The sequence below is a fragment of the Anomaloglossus baeobatrachus genome, chromosome 3, assembly GCF_048569485.1.
Source record: "Anomaloglossus baeobatrachus isolate aAnoBae1 chromosome 3, aAnoBae1.hap1, whole genome shotgun sequence".
Taxonomy (NCBI): Eukaryota; Metazoa; Chordata; class Amphibia; order Anura; family Aromobatidae; genus Anomaloglossus; species Anomaloglossus baeobatrachus.
In genome coordinates this window covers 389,975,890-389,992,721 of record NC_134355.1, presented here as the reverse complement: position 1 = coordinate 389,992,721, position 16,832 = coordinate 389,975,890, and the positions used below count along the sequence as shown (strand labels likewise).

Sequence of the window (16,832 nt, the reverse complement as noted above, 5' to 3'; positions counted from 1 at the left end):
TGTGTTGCATTTAGTGGCACAACGGATGCAACGGATCGTACAAAACAACGGAATCTTTTTTCTTCTTCTTTCGTTTTACCTGCGGCAGACTATTGTGAACGATCAGCTGATCGCTCACAGCAGCCGGTCGCTGGGTGATTAGCTAATTGCTCATAGCAGCCGGTCACCGGGTGATCAGCTGATGGCTCACAGCAGCCGGTCGCCGGTTGATCAGCTGTTCGCTCACAGCAGCCGGTCGCCGGGTGATCAGCTGATCGTTCGGCCACCGGGAATGTGTGGGGGGGCAGGGGGTGGAGTGCTGGGTGGGTGGAGCCGAGCGGGACCATGGCGCTGAGGACGTGCAGCGAGGAATGCAAGGCTGGGGACAGGTGAGTGTGAGTGTGTGTGTGCGCGTGCGTGTGTACATGTGGAGTGGAGTGCGGGAGGGGGCGGAGCCGAGTGGGAAAGTGTCGGGCTCCCTGCACACGTAGCCAGGGTAAATATCGGGTAACTAGGCAAAGCACTTTGCTTGGTTACCCGATATTTACCTTGGTTACCAGCGTACACCGCTTAGAGCTGGCTCCTTTCACCCGTAGCCAGGGTAAATATCGGTAACTAGGCAAAGCGCATTGCTTAGTAACCCGATGTTTACCCTGGTTACGTGTGCAGGGAGCCAGAGAGAGCATGCGCAGCGAAAACACTACAGAGCTGCTCAAAAAACACTACATGCAGCGTTCCCTCCACCCGACGCAGCGTCAAAATAACAACGCTGCGTCGTGCAGCGGATGCAATGCAAAACCATCTGTTGCTATCCATAGCTAATAAAAGTATATGAGGAATATAACGGTTTTCTGCAACGGTTACCGTAATTCCTCAAGGCTGCGGATAGTAACGGAAGCCGTCCAATGCAAGTGTGAAAGTAGCCTTATTAAAATAAGAGGTGTGTGTACAAGAGTTCTTTGTGTACAATTTAACTAAAGTTGGGGTCGTTAATTGGACTTGGAATGCACCTTCAAATTTAGGATTGCTGTCTTTACTTAGAGATCATAACACTCAGTCTTTAGCTAAAATGGAGACTTAAGGGCCATTTACACGCTGCGACATCGCTAACGATATATCGTCGGGGTCACGGTGTTTGTGACGCACATCCGGCGTCGTTAGCAACATTGCAGCGTGTAGCACCTATGTGCGACCTTAAACAATCGCAAAAGAGGCAAAAATCGTTGGTCTGTGAAACGTCGTTCATTTACCAAAAATCGTTGTCTGGTCAGTAGCGAGGTTGTTTGTCGTTCCTGCGGCAGCACAAATCGCTATGTGTGACACCGCAGGAACGAGGAACAACCTCGTACCTGTGGCCGCCCGCAATCGCAATGAGGAAGGAAAGAGGTGGGCGGGATATTCGTTACGCTCATCTCCGCCCCTCCACTTCTATTTGACAGCTGCCGTGTGACGTCGCTGTGACGCCGCATGAACCGACCCTTTATAAAGGACGTGGTTCTCCGGTCACAGCGACGTCTCAGGGAAGGTAAGTACGTGTGACAGGTGTAAGCGATGTTGTGCGCCACAGGCAGTGATTTGCCTGTGACGCACAACAGACGGGGACGAGTACGCAAGCTAGCGATTTCACTAGCGAGATCACAGCGTGTAAAGCACCCTTAAGTTGGAAGATATCGAGAAATTGATTAGAGAAAAATGTTCCCCTGAGTTTGTCTCTAAACTTAATGATGAAATAGAACAAGAGCTCTCAAAAATTGAGAAGGATATTAAAGACTATAAACTAAGAAAATTTAGTAGAGACACCACGAACTACCGTGTTTTTCCAAAAACTAACTGTCTAACACTGTCTTATACTTTTTTTGCTCCCCCCAAAAAGCTCTAGGGCTTATTTTTGGATGAGGTCTTATTCTTGGAAAAACACGGTTGGGGGGGTAAGTTTACCCCCCAAAAAAGCAGACCCCCCCCACTTCCCAGGAGACTCATACTTACCAGACCCGGACATCTGTGTGGCTCCCAGGTCCTCCCTGTGATCTCCGGTGGGTGCTGCATGCCATCCTCCCCTGCTGCAAGCTGACACACAGCAGATCACTGACACAGCAGATCGCTGATCACACACACACACACACACCACATCCAGCATTAAAGAATGCTTCCGCCCGCAGGGAATGATGGGAAAAAGTCACATGTGGCCACAGGTCCTGTTGCGGTAGGTCCTTGTGCTCCACTGCACAGCCTCTCAGGATTCTGCCGGCGAGAAGAGATCGGTGTCGCTGGATGTGGTGAGTATGTGTGCGATCCTATGTGTGTGTGATGCGATGTTTGTGTGTGCGATCTGATTATTTGTGTGTGAGATCGGATGTTTGTGCGTGAGATCGGATGTTTTGTGTGCGATCTGATTGTGTGTGTGTGAGATCGGATGTGTGTGTGTGAGAACGGATGGTTGTGTGTGGGATCTGATTGTATGGATGTGAGATCGGATGTGTGTGTGTGAGATCGGATCTGTGTGGGTGTGAGATCACGTCAGGGCCTCTGCTCGGTGTCCGGTGAGTATGATTGTGGGGTGCCCGCTGCCTATAATGAAGTGTCCTGCAGTATCTAACTTTTTTACCGCTGCATGGACACTTCATTATTGATCTGCGACTAGGGCTTATTTTCGGAGGAGGGCTTATATTTAAGCCTTGCTCCGAAAATGCTGAAAATCCCTGCTGGGGCTTACTTTTGGGGGAGGGCTTATTTTTTGGAAAAACACGGTATTCAACCTAACGGGCCTACAGGTGGCATTCTGGACAGTATAGGGGACATGGTAAGACTGGCACTGGCATCAATTCATGTGAAAGATCATCATCCACCCACTCTCACACTTCCGGAGACGACTTCTCCGGGGCATCTGGCGGGAGACTTGATCTGGACCAAAGTGTTGAAGCTAGAGTTAAGAATGGCTGTAATAGACAACAGTCGTCTTGGAAAAAGGAAATAAAGTACAGTATGTTTCTAACCAGCTTCAGGTTGTGAATTTATCTACTCATGTCCTTACAGGTGCCCAGATGGAGGTGCTGTCCCTTGGTTTATCCTTCTCACTAACCAATAATTTCAATTTCTTTTCAGCACAAAAAGATATTTTTCTGTTTGCAAGGAAGGTGATGTTGAGAAAGCTTTACCATAGGAATACCATGGAAGCAGGCTCTGGAGGATCTCCTACAGGAGCAAGAGACAACTAATTCAGGTGTGTTTCGGAAAGTACTTTTACCCACATCAACCAGATTCGCCCCCCTTGTCCCTCTGCCCGGCGATAGATATCTTCACCAGACTTGTCGTAAATGACTTCAGTATGATCTCTATGAGGAGGAAGTTGGACAACCTTACTCATAGACAACTACAAGCTCTGGTGGAATTACAATCATATAAGGATGTTGTCATCAAAGCAACGGACAAGGGAGGCAATGTGGTGATCTGGTACACTGAATATTATGAGAGGGAGGCTTTGAGACAGCTGAGGGACAGGGATACCTATACTAAATGCTTACATAGCCCTTTACCTATTTTCACCAAAGAGTTGAGATGGCGCTTGAGGAGGGTATTATTAATAAGAAGATGCTGGAAGGCCTCATTAATACATCCTCAAGAATACCTGCACTATATTTTCTACCCAAAATCCACAAAGATAATGTCAATCCTCGGGAGCATCAGATTGTGTTCGGCATAGAGGGAGACACTCCCCTCTTATGTCAAGGACACTACAGACGTCCTGAATAGGATTGACAGCATCTTTGTGGAGGAGGATGTCCTCATAGTCACAGCGGATGTTGAGAGCCTATACACCACCATTGGACATGAGGATTGTCTTGTAGCGGTCCGCTTTTTCCTAGGGATGGACAGTCAGTGTGGCGGGATGGGGGATTTAATCCTTGAGTTGCTCCGCTTTGCCCTTACCCACATTTTTTTTTCTTTTTAATGATCCGTATTATCTTCAGAGGTGGGGCACTGCAATTGGCGTGGCCTGTGTGCTCTCGTACACCAACCTCTTCCTGGATTTCTGGGAGAGGTTGGTTTTTGGTGACGGGGCGCTAGGGCAATCTCCCATGTGCAGTGCTGGCTAAGATAAATTGATGACATTTTGATTTGTTGGCAGGGCACAGCGGAGCAACTCGAGTTTTTTATGGGAGAACTTGATTGTAATGACTTTTATATCAAACTCACTTATAGACATAGCAGCAGTTGTGTTGACTTCAAAATTGAGGCGGGTCCAGATTGTCTCATACCAACAGATGTATTATGTAAGGACACCTCCGTCAATGCTCTGCTGCCTGCCTCATCTGCCCATACCCTCTCCACTATCCGAGCCATACCGACAGGACAATTTCTGAGGACGAGGCGAATCTGCTCATAGGACCAAAAATTTTAAGCCCAATCCTTGGATCTCAGGTGTCGTGTTTCAGGATCGTGGTTATAGTAATAAAGTTATTAAAAAGGGATATGTGAGAGCTAAAAGGACACCCAGACCTCAGCTTCTCTCTTATATTCCTAAAAAGGAAACTATGGAGCATGAACTCAGCTGATCTGTCACTGAGGTTACCCGCTGTCACTGGATCCAGCGGTGGATGCAGCGGTGGCCGCGGGTAACCTCAGTGACAGATCAGCTGATCGCGCTACTCACCTCAGTTGCTGACTGGAGCTGACCGGAGAGGCGGTGAGTAGCGCGATCAGCTGATCTGTCACTGAGGTTACCCGCGGCCACCGCTGGATCCAGTGACAGCGGGTAACCTCAGTGACAGATCAGCTGATCGCGCGGCTGTCTTCATTACCTGCGTGGAGGTGACCGGAGCGGCTGTGTCTGCTGCAGCTCCGGTCACCTCCATGCAGCAGCGCTGGATGCGACACTGGACCATCCTGGAGTACGCCGGGCATGGAGGGCTTTTTGGGGCTGATTAAAGTGGTGAACCAGGGAATGTGTGTGTGTTTTTTATTTCCAATAAAGGATTTTTTCGGGCGTGTGTTTATTTACTGTAATTTACAGATTAATCATGGAAGGTGTCTCATAGACGCCTGACATGATTAATCTAGGACTTATTGGCAGCTATGGGCTGCCAATAACTCCTTATTACCCCGATTTGCCAACGCACCAGGGTAAATCGGGAAGAGCCGGGTACAGCGCCAGAACTGTCGCATCTAATGTATGCGGCAATTCTGGGCGGCTGTTGGCTGATATTGTTAGGCTGGGGGGCTCCCCATAACGTGGAGCTCCCCATCCTGAGAATACCAGCCTTCAGCCGTATGGCTTTATCTGGCTGGTTTTAAAATTGGGGGGAACCGCACGCCGTTTTTTTTAATTATTTAATTATTTATTTCACTACACAGTATAGACACGCCCACCGGCTGCTGTGATTGGGTGCAGTGTGACACCTGTCACTCAGCGTGGGGGCGTGTCTCACTGTAACCAATCATAGGCACCGGTGGGCGGGGTAAGCAGGGAATACGAGATTGTTTAATGGGCGGCCGGCTTTTTCAAAACAGTAAAAGCCGCCGGAGCAGTGTGAATGCCGTGCAGCGCCGGGGATCGGGGATCGGTGAGTATATGAGAGAGGGGGATAGACTGACATGGACAGAGAGTGAGGGACAGAGATAGTGACGGACTGACAGAGATTAGTGCATGACAGACATTGTGAGGCGCTTCAGAACGCAGCTTTTCAGCTGCGCTCTGAAGCAGACCTTTTTTAAGCTGCGGTGCAGAGCGCACACCTGCGCACATAGCCTCAGACATCACAATCGTATGAGGGATGTCACACGTTACAATTCACTAGTTTCGTACAACAAAACGTCCAATGTATGAGGAATAAACGACGTGTATGCGATCACCGTATTTTCGTTCAATATCGATCGCATGTAGGTTTCACACGCAAATACATCACGAACGATGCCGGATGTGCGTCACTTACAACTTGACCCCGACGACGGATTGAAAGATCTATTGAAGTGTGTAAAGCAGGCTTAACATTCCACTCATGACAGTACGGCGTGCCTGAAATTTAAAAGACATCCTAGTTAACAGTCACTACATCCCGCCTGTCCAGAATCCAATTAGTACTTGAGGCCCCCTTGTAGGTTGTTATAAATGTGGCCATTGCCTAACTTGTAAGAACATAGTCCGGACTAAGGGTGGCTTTGCACGTTGCAACATCGCACGTGCGATGTCGGTGGGGTCAAATCAAAAGTGACGCACATCCGGCATCACTTTCGACATCGTTGTGTGTAAATCCTAGATGATACGATTAACGAGCGCAAAAGCGTCGTTATCGTATCATCGTTGAAGGCTCCGACTTTTTCATAATTACGCTGCCGCGACAGGTACGATGCTGTTCCTTGTTCCTGCGGCAGCACACATTGCTGTGTGTAAAGCCGCAGGAGCGAGGAACATCTCCTTACCTGCCGCCGGCGGCTATACGGAAGGAAGGAGGTGGGCGGGATGTTTACATCCTGCTCATCTCCGCCCCTCCGCCGCTATTGGCCGCCTGCTGTGTGACGTTGCTATGATGCCGCACGACCCGCCCCCTTAGGAAGAAGGTGGGTCGCCGGCCAGAACGACGGTCGCAGGGCAGGTGAGTGCATGTGAAGCTGGCGTAGCGATAATTTTCGCTACGCCAGCTATCACAAGATATCGTACCTGCGACGGGGGCGGGGACTATCGCGTGCGACATCGCAGCATCGGCTTGCAATGTCGCAACGTGCAAAGCCCGCCTAAGACCTTCTCTTCCTCTGATGGAATGAGATGCTTTGACATTAGGAGATACATCACATGTGGTACTACACACATGGTGTATTATGCCACGAGTCTGTGCTCCCTGATCTATGTGGGGATAACCTCCCAAGAGCTTTGCATGAGGGTCAGGGAGCACGTGCGTGACATTGAGGCAGCCAGGAAAATCGAGGATAACACTTGTTGATAACTATAACTCGGCACTTGAAAGCGTCACATTGCTGTGAGTCCTCCAAATTGGAGGAATAGGGCATTGATGTCATAAGCGGTGGGTCTAGGGGATGGTGCCTTAAAAATAAAATTGACCCAATGTGAGGTCTGATGGATCAGCACCCTAGACACACTGGCCCCCAAGGGATTGAATGAAGCTATTAGCTTTGCATCATTTTTATAGGAGTTACTTATCACCACCAATATTTCATTACATGTACATAATTTATTTTTTCTTATTTTTATTTTCTCTCTGTTGGTGTTTTTCCTCTTCTTTATAAGTGTTTTGTTACTGATTTGCCTTAAATTGAAACTTATTTCTGTCATTTTTGTCCTACTATATTTAGACCTGGATCACACATCACTTCCTCTGTCATAAGAAATCATCATAAGAAAAATCTCAATCTGATTACTTCATCTTCCCATACCAAGATGGAGGAATCCCCTTCTTTTTATGCAATAATATAATCTATTTATATATTCTATTGGGATTCCCTCACAATTCTATACATTTAGGGGTTTTTTTTTCAGATCGTGTCATTTTCCTAGTATTATTTCCGCCAATTATGTAATTATTTATATTGTTTGATATTGTATATGGAACGAACATTTATTTACACTGTTATTGATACATGTGTTTATAGCCACTGATAGCGCCACCCTCTGCATGCATGTGTCGCGGGCGGGGAGGAGGGTGTCAGCACACCGCGCTCACCCCTTCTGCTCGGGACCGGCAGCTGCTCAGTGGTGGCTCGAGCGGTGGGCCGGATCCCGGGGTTTCTCGAGCGACACTCCTCGCCCGTGAGTGAAAGGGGGTTGTTGGATGTGGGGATTGTTATAGTTCGTGACGCCACCCACGGTTGTGGTGATTGCACCACCGCTGCTCAGTATGGGGGTGCTGGGTGATGGTGATGCGGAGCAGCCAGGTGTTGTGTTGCCCCTCCGTGGGTAGGGGTTGGTGATCCCGGGGCCCGGTGATGAGATGTAAAGTGTAGGGCCTGGAGGGCGCAGGGACGCGGGGGCAGCGCTGTGCCTTGCGGCACTATGGTACTCACTCAGCCTGACACACGGACACAGTTTGTACGGTAAACCAACGGCTGGTAGGACGGTCCCACAGACGGCTGCACCTGCACTCCCGGTAGGTGACGGTGATGTCCCTCTTCCTTGCACCTGTGTTGACTGATGGTAGCGGTGGATTCCCTCCGGTTACCCGCTCCCCGGCTGCAATCTGGGCCGGAGGAGCTCTACACTTTGCCCGCAGGCGCTGGCCCTGAGAAACTGGTGCCGTGGCGGTGGCGGTGTCTCTCCAATACGGGTTGGGCTGTTGCCTTCAATCGGGACTTGGTTGTTGGGGGATCTGCGTCCCCGTCACTGACGGATTTGGCAAATCTGGCGACTCCTAGCCTTGCCGGGGTCTGAGAGGCCCCTGCCCTGGTGCTGACTGTCCTTCGGAACACTGCTCCAGACCACCGGGCACACAGCCAACGGGGTCCTTCCAGGAACTTCCAAACTGTCCCCCTCCAGACAGTCACCGCCGTTGCTGACCTTGCTGTTCTGGCCCTCACAAAGCTGGACCCTTCAGGCTGTCTTTCTCTTCTGTCACTTTACTTGCTTTTCTCCTTTACTACTTTCCTTCCTTAACTCCTCACACTTGCCCTGCCTGGGCTTCACTTCACTCCTTCCACTTCCTCCTCCCTGACAGAACTCCGTTGTTTACTCAAGCTCGTCCCTGAGCTGACTGCCTGGTTTTCCCCGCCTCCAGAGTTGTGAGCTCCTCGGTGGGCGGAGCCAACCGCCTGGCCCACCCCCTGGTGTGCATCATCAGACTCCTGGAGGAAGGCAACAAGGATTTCTGGTTAGCTGTGATGTGCCTACCTGGAGTGTGGGGTGTGGTGGTGTGTGACCTGTGTCCCCTGGCTTGCCCAGGGCGACACACATGCGTTGTCGGCTCTGCCTCGCCGCCGGTGGATTCGCTGTCTCCATGGCAGCAGCGCGTGCGCGGGAGCCGGATGATGCATCCTTACTCCTGCACATGCATGGTGTCTGGCTGACGGCCTCCCCAGCTGCAGCATCGCAGTGGATGGATAGCGCATGCATCACTATGGGGGATGACGTCGGCGGAAGTGGTTTGGGGCCGTCAATTTAAAAGATGAAGCTACAGACGGGACACACTTGACTCCCGGCGAAACAAGTGTCGGTGGGCTGGGGGAAGCTTCTGGTTTGGGATCCAGCTCTTTAGCAGCTAATATTGGCACTTACACTTTACAGTGGGTACATGATCCTATTAGAAAAAACAATGACTTTCTTATGACCTCTTTATGCACATGGCTCTTTGCTGTAGATGATTGAATAGATGTAGGTTACTTTACTTTCGTGTGGGGATATGCTGACGTTTCTACGTATTTGGCACTTTGCCTTAAGCGGGCTTTACACGCTACGAGATCGCTACAGCGATCCCGTTGGGGTCAGGGATTTTGTGACGCACATCCGGCCGCTGTAGCGATCTCGTTGTGTGTGACTCCTAGGAGTGATTTTGGATCGTTGCAAAAACGTCCAAAATTGCTCCTCGTTGACATGGGGGTCCATTCTCAAATATCGCTGTTGTCGCGTGGGCGAAGTTGATCCTCGTCCCTGCGGCAGCACACATCGCTACGTGTGACGCCACAGGAACGAGGAACCTCTCCTTACCTGCCACACGCCAGCAATGAGGAAGGAAGGAGGTGGGCAGGATGTTCGTCCCGCTCATCTCCGCCCCTCCGCTTTGATTGGCCGGCCACTTAGTGACGTCGCGGTGACGTTGCTGTGATGCCGAACGTCCCTCCCCATTGAAGGAGGGATTGTTCGGCAGTCACAGCGACAACGACAACCAGGTAAGTGCGTTTGACGCTGCCGTAACGATAATCTTCGCTGCGGCAGCGATCATCAAATATCGGCATAACGATAGGGGCGGGTGCTATCACGCTCGCCATCGCTAGCATCGGCTAGCGATGTCGCAGCATGTAAAGCCCGCTTTAGAGGAGTAAAAATATGTGTAGGTCATTACATATGGGGAAATTGTTTCATGTTTACTCAATTTTCTTTTGCCATCTCCTGCTTTAAGAATTAGTTTCTTACAAAACATCTTTCCATCAATATATCCTCCTATTGGTTTTTTCCTACATATACTTGCCACTTTAAGATCATTTATGCTTGTATTCAGTCCATTACACATTTCATTATACAACTCATATATTGTGATGTGACTGTACCCTTCATATATACATTGCTTCCAATTTTTACACTTGTGTGTTATGTGCCTATACCGGTGTCCCCCACTTTTTGTATGTTTTTAACTTTTTTTACATGTGTGTTCACCAGAACTCCTCCCCCCCTTTTTTTTGCTTAATAAAAAACTGATTACAACTCCTTCCTCCTGTTGTCATGTGTCTCATATGGAGTTTGTGTTTGCAGTAGGGTGCCCTAGAGTGGCACTCATCTGCAACTATGTTTAACATGGTTATATGGAGATTGGTTTATTCATTTCATATGCCTGATGTGGTTTTGTGACGCCCTGGCCGGGCCAGGTAGTCACAAATAGGCCCCTGCACAACACCTTTCCCTCACAGGTGACATCAGCCAACCTTTAAAACCCTAGTCACCCCCCTCAGGGCTGGGTAGACACACCAGGGGGTGGAACCAGGTGGTTGGAAGTGTGACGCCCTGGACTAGCCACGCAGTCACATACATACCAACATACACACCCCCTACCCTAGACAGTTACAACAGTCAACCAAAAACCCTTGTTGCCTCCCTCCAGGGTCTGATGTCCACACCAGGTGGGGCGGAGCCAGGCGGTTGGCCCCACCCACTGAGGAGTTCACAGGCCTGAAGGCGGGAAAAGCAGTGAGTTCAGAGGAGTTGAGAGAGAAGTTTAGGAGTTGAAAGTGAGAGGAGTGAAGCGTCTGCGTGTGCCTGGGAAGGAGCCCAGGTACTGACAGCAAGGTTGGCAGACGGTGGTGGCCGTCTGCAGGAGTTAGCGGAACTCTGCAGAGTCGTAGGACCGGGGTCGGGCGTTGGCCCGCCGGTACCGAACCAGGGAGTGGAGTGAAGCTAAACCCACAGGCAGGGCCATCGGACCCTGACCAGGCTTGGAGCCGCTGACAATAGTCAAATCCGAGTGTGACAGGAACCCCAGGGACAGCAATAAGATGCTAATGGAATAATTCCTGCAAGGGCTGGGGTCTGCGGAAGACCACAAGCAGCTACGGCTGTGGGCCCTGGAACACCCCAATCTGGACTTTGCAATGTTGAAGGAGCAGGCCATCAAGGCCCTGCAGGCCCCAACGCCAGACGCTCCTGAGGCGGCCCTATGGCCGGCAGAAACTGCTCCCATCACGGTGGCACCACCTCTCCCGGCTCTACCGGCCCCTGCAGCGCCTGTCGGGATGATGGAGGATCTAGCCGCCCAGGTCCGCCGCATGGATGGAGACCTAGCCAAGAGCCTCGCCGCACTCTAGCTTCCGACGAGAGTCAAGCCCCAGGGAGGATCCAGCTTGCCAACAGCCCGGAGGACGTCCCCTGGATGCAGCGGAGAAGGACCAATGACTTGCGGTATGGGCCTCCTATTTGTTACAGGTGCAGCAAGCCTGGCTACTACTCTAGGCGATGCCCGTTAAACGAGCAACCCCTGGGGCCAAGGGCCAATCCTCAGGAGTAGACACCAATGGCCCCCCGACTGGCGAGACCGGTACGTCGGAGCTCGCCCCATCATCCCTCTGGCAGTGGACGGCATCCCGCTTATGGCCCTATTGGACACAGGATCACAGGTAACCACTATACCATATACACTGTACCAGCAGTATTGGGGTACTGATGAACTTGCCCCCTCTGATGATAGCCTGACCCTTGTCGCAGCCAATGGACTCCCTCTAACCCAAGTGGGATACAAACAAGTGACCCTGACCGTGGGACGTGTGGAGTTAAAGAACCAAGGGATGATTGTCGTGATGAATGAACCCAGTGACCATAACCCAAAAGTAATCCTAGGGACCAATGTGATGGAGCATTGTATGAGTGAGGTCCTGAGTCTGTTGCAGCAGTTGGCTGCCACAGCAGGGGGAGGCCGACAGAGGGCTGTGCAGCGTGAGATCCGGGCCCTCCTGTATCGGCAACAAGTGAATTCAACTGGTGGAGAGATTGGTGGAGTAAGGGTGATGGATGTGGCCTCCTTGGTAGTGCCACCCCGAAGCGAGATGATGATTTGGTGCAGGGCAGCAGTAGGCCCCCAGGGGCGCGACTACCCGGCGATGGTGGAACCCACGCCTTCTGAACATTGGCCCATGGTGATGGCGGCCAGAGGGGTGGTTGACGTCAAAAAGGGGAGAGTGCCTGTAAAGGCCCCGTCACACACAGAGATAAATCTTTGGCAGATCTGTGGTTGCAGTAAAATCATGGACATATTGTTCCATTTGTACACAGCCACAAACCTGGCACTGATTGTCCACAATTTCACTGCAACCATAGATCTGCCGCAGATTTATCTCTGTGTGTGACAGGGCCTTAAGAGTGCTGAATTGTTGAGAGGAGGAAGTTAGGCTTCCCCGTTACGCTACCCTTGCCAAGTTGCTTACCCTAGACCCTCACACCATTCACGAAGCCGCCCCTCCTACCTCAGCATCCCCTTCCAGTGACCATATACCCCCAGAACAGCTAGGGGAGTGGTGCCAGGAACTACATGTAGGCACTGAAGCCACACCCACGCATCACAAAGAGGGGGTATACAGGGTAGTGCAAGAGTATGAACAGGTTTTCAGCAAGCACTCATTAGATTTCAGGAGGATTAAAGGGGTTCAACACCATATCCCTACAGGCATACATCCACCCATCAAAGAAAGATATAGGCTCATCCCGCCAGCACATTATCAATGCGCCAAAGACATGTTGAGGAACATGAAAGAGGCAGGGGTCATTCGGGATAGTTGTAGTCCCTGGGCAGCCCCACTGGTGCTGGTGAAGAAGAAGGATGGCACCATGAGAATGTGTGTGGATTACCGGAAGATCAACCAGATAACGCATAAAGATGCCTATCCTCTCCCCCGTATCGAAGAGTCGCTAGCTGCGCTGAGAACTGCTAACTTCTTTTCTACCCTTGACCTTACCAGCGGATACTGGCAGGTGGCGGTCGCACCAGAGGACAGTTAGAAGACTGCATTCGCCACGGATCCCGAGAAGATTACTGCTATCCAGGACTGGCCGAGACCGACCACAGTGAGAGAGGTGAGACAGTTCCTGGGCCTGATGGGCTACTACCGTCGCTTCATCAAGGGGTACACGAAGATGGCCGACCCCATGCAAGACCTCCTCGTGGGACAGACCAAGGGTGGCAGGTCCCCCGGATCTCCGTTTGTGTGGGAGAAGAAGCATGAGGAGTCCTTTCACCAGCTGAAGACGGCCTTGACGGGAGAGGAGATCCTGGCGTACCCCGACTATGGCCTCCCGTTCGTCCTCTACACCGATGCCAGCAATGTGGGCTTGGGAGCAGTCCTGTCCCAGGTCCAGGACGGGCGATAAAAGGTGATCGCCTATGCCAGCAGAAAACTCCGACCCACGGAAAGGAACCCCGAAAATTACAGTTCCTTCAAGCTTGAGTTCCTGGCCCTGGTGTGGGCAATCACCGAGAGGTTCCGACATTACCTCGCAGCGGAAAAAATTCACGGCTTACACGGACAATAATCCGTTGACCCATCTGGACACGGCCAAACTGGGCGTTCTGGAACAGCGGTGGGTGGCCAGGCTGTCTAATTATGACTTCGCTATCAAATACAGAGCCGGCCGCAAGAACACCAATGCGGATGCCTTATCCCGGATGCCCCACCTTCCAGATGGGGGGTCGGAAGACGATGACCTCAAAGAAATTGAGTTGCCCGCGTTCCATCGGCCACCAGTCGAGAAATTACATGTCAAACAACCACAGGCGAACCTGGACCCGCTACCCAGTCAGGGATGGCAAGAAGCCCAAGACCAAGTGCCTGCTGTCCAATTGGTCAAGACCATGATTAAGCAAGGCTCCTCCGGAATGGATCCGGCGGCGCCACCTGAGGCCCAGCGGCTGTGGAAAGAACGAGCCCGGCTGTACCTGCACGAGGGGAAGCTGTATCGAGGGCTGATCAACCCGAAGACTCACGAGAAGGTTTGTCAGCTGGTGGTCCCTCAGACTAGCGTGCCCAAAGTCCTACGGGCATATCACGATTGCGCCGGGCATTTCGGCTGGAAAAAGCTGGAGATGTTGCTGAGAAAGTGATTCTATTGGAGTGGGATGCGAGAATCTGTGGAGGCTTGGTGCCAAGAGTGCAGCCCCTGTGCGCTGAGAAGAAAGGATGAAGTCAGCCAAAAGAGCCCCTCTACAGCCGATCATCACCCATCAGCCGCTGGAGTTGGTTGCCTTGGACCACGTCAAGCTCACACCCAGCCGGAATGGATATACCTATGCCTTGACCATTGTGGACCACTACTCCAGATTCATGGTGGTTGTTCCAGTCAAAGATTTGACCGGCCGTACCACAGCCAGGGCATTCCAGGCCTACTTCTGTCGACCACACGGATACCCGGAGAGGGTGCTTACAGACCAGGGTTCAGCCTTTGAAGCAGAGGTGTTTCAAGAATTCTGCCAATTGTACGGTTGTAAGAAGATCAGGACCACGCCATACCATGCCCAGACTAATGGGATGTGTGAGAAGATGAACCACCTGGTCCTGGATCTCCTCAAGGTGATACCGTTGGAGGAGCGGAACCTGTGGCCAGAAAAGCTGCCTGACCTGATAGACATGTACAATAACATCCCTAGTAGTTCTACCAAATGCACCCCGGCGTATCCGATGAGAGCCCGACCGGGCCGGCTGCCGGTGGACTTAGAAATGGACTTGGAAGCTCCAGAGGCTCTTCCTTCAACTGCTGGCTGGGATACCCGGCGACAAATCCAATACCGACAGGTCCAGGAGTACGTGGAGAAGAATCCCGGTCGGAACCGAGAGAAACAAGCACAACGCTTCAACAAACGAGCGTCAGCCGTCCCCTTTGAGCCGGGAGATGTAGTGCTGAAGCTGAAAAGAAGGACCCATAAGCTTGATGACCAATGGGAAAAGACCCCGTATGTCATACAGCCCACTGAATGGGAGAATGAGAAGGCTTATCTGATCAGTCGCGACCAGGGGAGGACCGCCACTACAGTTTCCAGGGACCACCTGAAGAAATGCCCTCACCCCTTGAGAGTGACAAAGGAGGTTCCGATGCCCATGCCGAGCGGGGAGAAGGAGGTGATCCACACAGTGATGGGTGATTTTCCAGCAGACTGGCCTATGCAAAACAGTGCGGTGATTGTCCCGGTGATAATGTTCCCACAACACGTTTAAGAAATGGAAACGGAAACATCCGCCAGTGAACCACTCGATCAAGCGCCCAGGGATGCACCTATACCCCCTTCCCTTGGGTCTCCACTTGCCATACCTGCCATAAGGGAAGAGGAAATGGTCATCTCCTCTATCCCCTTGTCCGCTACTAGCGACCCTGTCCTCCGAAGGTCCACACGCCCTAACCTAGGTAGGCCCCCGCTTAAGTATAGGGAGACTACCATCTAGGGGCGCAGTATGTTAATTGTGTAAATAGCTGAATGAATGAACGTAAATCAATCCGAAGTCTCACCTGATCAGCAACCAGTTGATTATCCCGGCCGTTGCCGGCAACTTGTCCCCAGAGGGTGTTTTACCGCCCACATGAGAAACTGCTCATGAACATGGCCGAGAACTGGCAGGCCACCCACGAACTTGTGAGCTTGTAAATAGTTTGTGGGCCGTTTTCCGTTCCGTGCCGCCTCCGGAGAGGCAGATTGGAGTAAGGGCCCACAGCAGAGCAGGCTGAGGCCCGGCCACCACCTGGACCGGTGGCCATCCTTCGGGGGTCAGGGGTCCCCCTGGACGTGGGGTCCCCTGAAGTCACAGCCGGGAGCGAGACACCGTACCCGTTCCCGCTCGGGTAACCTGGACCAGGATTGGGGAAGAGGGGTGCTGCCCGTTTCTTAGGGGCAGCATCAAGGGCTAGGTTGCTTGGGTGGGAGAGCGGATGACCATGAACCCGTCCATCAGTAATAAAAATGTTTAACGTTTGCAACGTTAAAGTACCGTGCCTCCCGTAAGGGAAGAACTAAAATATACTAATGTCGAATGTTTATATGTTAATTTATCTTTTGCAGAAACAAAAATAAAACCGGTGATGGACGGACAGCCCGCGGACGGTCTGCATTTTACCAAGGGGGAGTGTGACGCCCTGGACTAGCCAGGTAGTCACATACATACCAACATACACACCCCCTACCCTAGACAGTTACAACAGTCAACCAAAAACCCTTGGAGCCGCCGACAATAGTCAAATCAAAGTGTGACAGGAACCCCAGGGGTTTCCCAACAACCAAGACGCGACAGAAGGCAACAGTCCACACCGAGAGGATATACAGCCACCGCTACAGGCTAGAGATCCAAGGGCCAGCGCCTGCGGGCAAAATGGGCTCCTAAGGCACCTATACGCTGGGGAGCGGACTACCGGTGGGCAACCACAGGAGTCAGAACATTCTAAAAGGTGCAGAGAAAGACAGCCACCATCAGCCGTCCGGGGAGAGCACAACAACACTGCAGCCGGCTGCGGGACCCGTCCATCTGGCCGTTTGGTTTACAAGAGACTCTGTCATTGATTGAGTGAGTACACCAGTGCCATCCGGCACCACGCCGCGCTGTCCCTGCAACCCTGCACCCCAGCCATCCAGCCTCCCCGTTACACCACCAGGCCCCGGGATCACCAACCCCCTACCCACGGAGGGGACAACATCCTCGCTGCTCCCTACCATCTCTCCCGGGATCCCCGTCACCAG

The 16,832-nt window shown here is 51.8% G+C and overlaps 1 long non-coding RNA gene across 1 annotated transcript in view; it reads left to right on the top strand.

Annotated features, from left to right (window-relative positions):
* The window catches only part of LOC142295332 (uncharacterized), a 141,005-nt gene that overhangs the window by 15,915 nt on the left and 108,258 nt on the right, over window positions 1-16,832 (top strand). Inside the window, exon 2 of the long non-coding RNA XR_012751426.1 lies at window positions 3,082-3,199. This is a non-coding gene — a long non-coding RNA (uncharacterized LOC142295332). The remainder of the gene's footprint in view (window positions 1-3,081; window positions 3,200-16,832) is intronic.